Source organism: Leptonychotes weddellii, chromosome 9 (assembly GCF_054177405.1).
Source record: "Leptonychotes weddellii isolate Sample4059 chromosome 9, ASM5417740v2, whole genome shotgun sequence".
Taxonomy (NCBI): Eukaryota; Metazoa; Chordata; class Mammalia; order Carnivora; family Phocidae; genus Leptonychotes; species Leptonychotes weddellii.
The window spans coordinates 103,347,333-103,352,096 of NC_138377.1; positions in this window are offsets into that span (position 1 = coordinate 103,347,333).

Consider the following 4,764-nt stretch of genomic DNA (forward strand, 5'->3'; position numbering starts at 1 on the left):
TTGTAATTATCAATGATTAAATTACCACCTTTTTCAAATGATTTGTTAAAACAGAAAATAAATGAGAGAACTTATCATAACATCCCTCACCTTCATGTGTGGTGTGTGTGTGTGTCTATGTTGTGTGTGTATCTATATCCTATGCAATTTACACACTTAAAGTGTACAGTTTGATGGGTTTTAGTATATTCACAGAGTTGTGCAACCATCACCACAATTTTGGACATTTTCATTACGCCCTCCCTGAAAGTACATACCCATTAGCAGTCACTCCCCATTACTCATTCCCTCCTCAGCCATAGGCAACCACTCATCTACTTTCTATCTCTACAGATTTGCCTATTCTGGACATTTCATACAGAATCATATACTCTGTGCTGTTTTGTGACTGGCTTCTTTTACTTAGCATGATCTTTTCAAAGTTCCTTCATGTGGTAGCATGCATCATTATCTCCTTATTACTGAACAATAGTCTATTGTGTGAACATATCACATTTTATTTATCCATTCATCAGTTGATGGTCACTTGCGTTGTTTTCCCTTTTTGGCTATTATGAATAATGCTGCTACGAACATTCGTGTACAAGTTGTGTGTGAACACACATTTTCATTTCTCTTGGGCACACACCTAGGAACGGAATTTGCTGGGTCATATGGTAACTCTATGTCTAACATTTTGGGGAGCTGCCAGATTGTTCACCCAATTGGCTGCATCAGGTTCGACTTTCTCCACATCCTCCTCAACAGTTGTGGGATTATCTGTCTTTTTGAGGATAGCTGTTCTAGTGCGTGTGAAGTGCTATCTCACTGTGGTTTTGATTTACATCTCCCTGATGACTAATGATGTCAAGTTTTTTCATGTGCCTATTGGCACATGAAGACATTTGTATATATTCTATGGGAAAAAGTCTACTCAGATTCTTTGCCCATTTAAAAAATTGGGTTCTTTTCCATTATTGGGTTGGAAGAGTTCTTTATATATTCTGGATACAATCCCTTATCAGATATATAATTTGCCAGTATTTTCTCCCATTCTGTGGGATGTCTTTTCACTTTCTTGATGGTGTCTCCTGAAGTACAAAAGTTTTAAATACCAATAAAGTCTAATTTATCAATGTTTTCTTTTGCCGCTCATGCTTTTGGTGTTACCTAACCTAAGGTCAAGATGATTTACTCATGTTTTATTCTAAGAATTTTATAGTTTAAGCTCTTATGTTTTGATCTATGGTTTATTTTGAGTTAATTCTTGTGTATGGTATAAAGAAGGGGTCTAGCTTCATTCTTTTGCATGTGGAAAACCTCACAATGAGTTACTTTTTCAAGGAGAAGCAAAAGAATGAGATTTTTGGTGCCTGACCTTTCATTATAGTATTTAAAATTCAAACGATTAGATTCTAACTTCCCTTGTGGCCCTTAATTCATTTCCCCTCCCTCCCTCCATCCCTCCCTTTCTTCCTTCCTTCCTTCTTTCCTTTCTCCTTTCACAGTTGTTGCCAACTTCTGTTGTTATTCCTTCAGACAATTAACAAATAGTTATTGAACACCTGCTACACGCCCGGTAGTTCACCATGGGATGAAGGAGAATATGTACAAAACATAGACTCTGTCCTAAAAGAGTTTACGGTTCAGTTGAGGTAGTGAGTTTCACATATATTAAACATTAACCAATAACAAGGTCAATAACAACCTAGGGTTCAAACCGGTCCCAGAAATACAGTGAAATATTTGTATTGTGGCAAGACAGCAAAACCACATATAGATCAATGAATACAATTGAAGAGATATGGGGATCAGAGCACTCACAGGGTGCTGGTGGAAATGTAACATGATGTTGCCACATTGGAAAACAGTTCGGCAGTTCCTTAAATGGTTAGACATAACGTTGCTAATTCTAACCCTAGAGAAATGAAAACACATCCAGACAAAAACTTGTAAACAAATGCTTATAGCAGCATTATTCATAAGAGCCTAAAAGTGAAAAAAAAAAAACCCAAATGTCCACTGATGAATGGATAAATAAAATGTAGTATACCCATGTAATAAGATATTATTCAGTCATTACAAAGAATAAAATATGGATACATGCTACAACGTGGATGAACCTTGAAAGAAGCTAGTCACCAAAGAGCACAAATTATATGACTCCATTTATAAAAAAATGTTCATAATAGGCAAATCCATAGACAAAGTAGATGAGTGGCTGTTTAAGGTTTGGGAAGTGGGGTGATGGAGGTGCAACAGCCAGAGTTTGAGGTTTCTTTTTGAGGTGATCAAAATATTTTAAAATTGACTGGGGTGATGGTTGCACAACTCTGAATTTACCAAAAATAATGTTATCTGTAAAAATTAAATGGGTAAATTATATGGCACATGAATTATATCTCAATAAAGCTGTTGTTAGAAAACAAAGACACAAAGACAACCAAAGCCAGAGGGATGAGGAAAAGGGAGAGATAAGTGCAGGCTGGGAGGTCTAAGAAGGCTTCATAGCAAAAAGCTCATCTGTTCATCCATCTATTCATTTGTTCATCCATGAAGTATGCATTTACATGTGCCAGATACTGTGCTAGGTGCAAGGGATCCAGCAATGAATTGAATAAAGCCCTTGCCCTGAAAAATAAAACATAGTTAGGAGAAGGAGAAAATGGAGAGGGGGCTACATATCAGTGGTTGAAGAAAGCCTCTTCTGGGAGGTAGTATTTAAGCTGAGACCTGAATGAAGAGTGACTGCAAACTATGTGGAAGCTCTGGAAGAAAAGCATTCCAGACAGAGGGAACAGCAAGTACAAAGGCTTCAAGGCAGGAGTATGCTTCTGTGTTGGAGACAGAATAGAAAGAGTACCTGAAGTGGAAGAAAAGAGATAAATCAGAGAGTCAAGCAGGGGCCAGATCAAGGAAAGACTTGAAGCCATTGCAAGATCTTTGGATTTTTTTTCCTCAGTGTGATGGGGGAGGGTTTTGAACAGAGATGGTATAATGTGGTTTATATTTTAAAAGCGTCTCTATTCTGAGGAGGATAGCCTGTGAAGGCAAGAGCAGAGGCTCAGAGACTAGCTGAGAGGCTGCTGCAATGGTCCCAGGGAGAAAGAACGGGGCTTGGACCTGAGTGGAAGCAGAAAGCTAAAACCAACAGGATTTGCTGATGGATTGGGTGGAGGACATGGGTCGGATTTTAAAATGAAATGTTTAAAGTTATGTTTCTACCAACATCCTGATTGTAAATTATACAAGCAGAGATTTCAAGATGGTGACCTGCTGTGCATGTTTGTGTGTGCATGTGTTTTAATCAACTTTATTGAGGCGAAATTTACACATAGTAAAGTTCACCAATTTTAAATGCACAGTTTTTTTTAGTTTTGATAAATGTATACAGCCATTGCATATACTACAATCATGATATAGAACCTTTTAATCTCCCTAGAACGTTCTCTTATGCCCATTTGCCAGGCCTAGCTCCTAGAAACGCTTTACCTGTTTTCTGTTCCTGTAGTTGTGCCTTTTACAGACTGTCATGTAAATAGAATCATACGTCTTTTGTGTCTGGCTTATTTCACTTAGTACAGTGCTTTTGAGCTTGATCCACGGAGTTGCATGTGACAGTACTGCGTACCTTGTTCACAGCTTTACAGTGGATGCAATAGACCATACGTCGTCATTTTGGGAAGCTCTAACAAAATACCATAGACTGGGTGACTTAAACAAGAGAGATATGTTTTCTTACAGTTCTAGAAGTCTGAGATCAGGGTATGAGCATGGTTGGGTTCTTGCGAGGACTTTCTTCCAGGCTCGCAGATGGCCAGCTTCTCTCTGGGTCATCACATGGGGGAGAGGGCACGGGCACATTAATCCCATTACGAGGGCTCCAGCCTCATGGCCTCCTCCACACCTAATTATCAAGGCCCCATCGTCAAATATCAAATTGGGGGTTAAGTCTTCAATGTATGAGTTCTGGGGGATATAATTCAGTCCACAGCACAAATGATTACACCAGATCACAATTTGTTCCATGAATCTGCCAGTGAATAAGTGGTTAGATTATTTCCAGTTTGGAGCTGTGATAAATTAAGCTGTTATAAACATTTGAGTACAATTTCAGTCTGGTCTTGGGCGGAAGTATGGCAATAAAACCTTCCCACTGCTAAGCCATCAAACTGCTGTGTGACAGGACAAGTCAGAATATTCAGCTTCTATTTCTGACACACAAAAAATTGTGGAACTGACAATATTCCACTAGAACGCATGATGTTCACTATTGACACTGTGAGCAAACGACACGTGATAGATTCAAAATATTTTCAATGAAACGGCTGCTGATGCACAACACAGTGGACCCCTATAGGCTCTGCACGCCTTATGTTTTCACAAGCTTTTACATTTGTCTAACTGAGCTTTCTCTGCTCCACACATACTTTTACCACCATCAGTTGTAATACATCTTTGCAGATTCCACTTCAGGTTGCACTGAATTAGTGTTTTCTCAACTGTTTTGAAAATATCCTGTTCATTCAGACTTTTCACAGAGGCCCATCCTACAGTCATTTCAAATTTAGCATTGACTCCTCGAATAAACAATACTAAGTGAGCAGTATCAGTAACATCTGTTAACTCATCAAAAGCCAGGGAAAGCTACTGGAAATAATCTGCTTTGGCTCTCAATTGATTACTGACTTCCTCCCCCCCCCCCCCCGTTCTCTTCTGCCCCCAAATCTCATAGTAGCAAACAAGTTCATTCTCTCTGCACACATTTTGTCAGCTGCTGCAGTC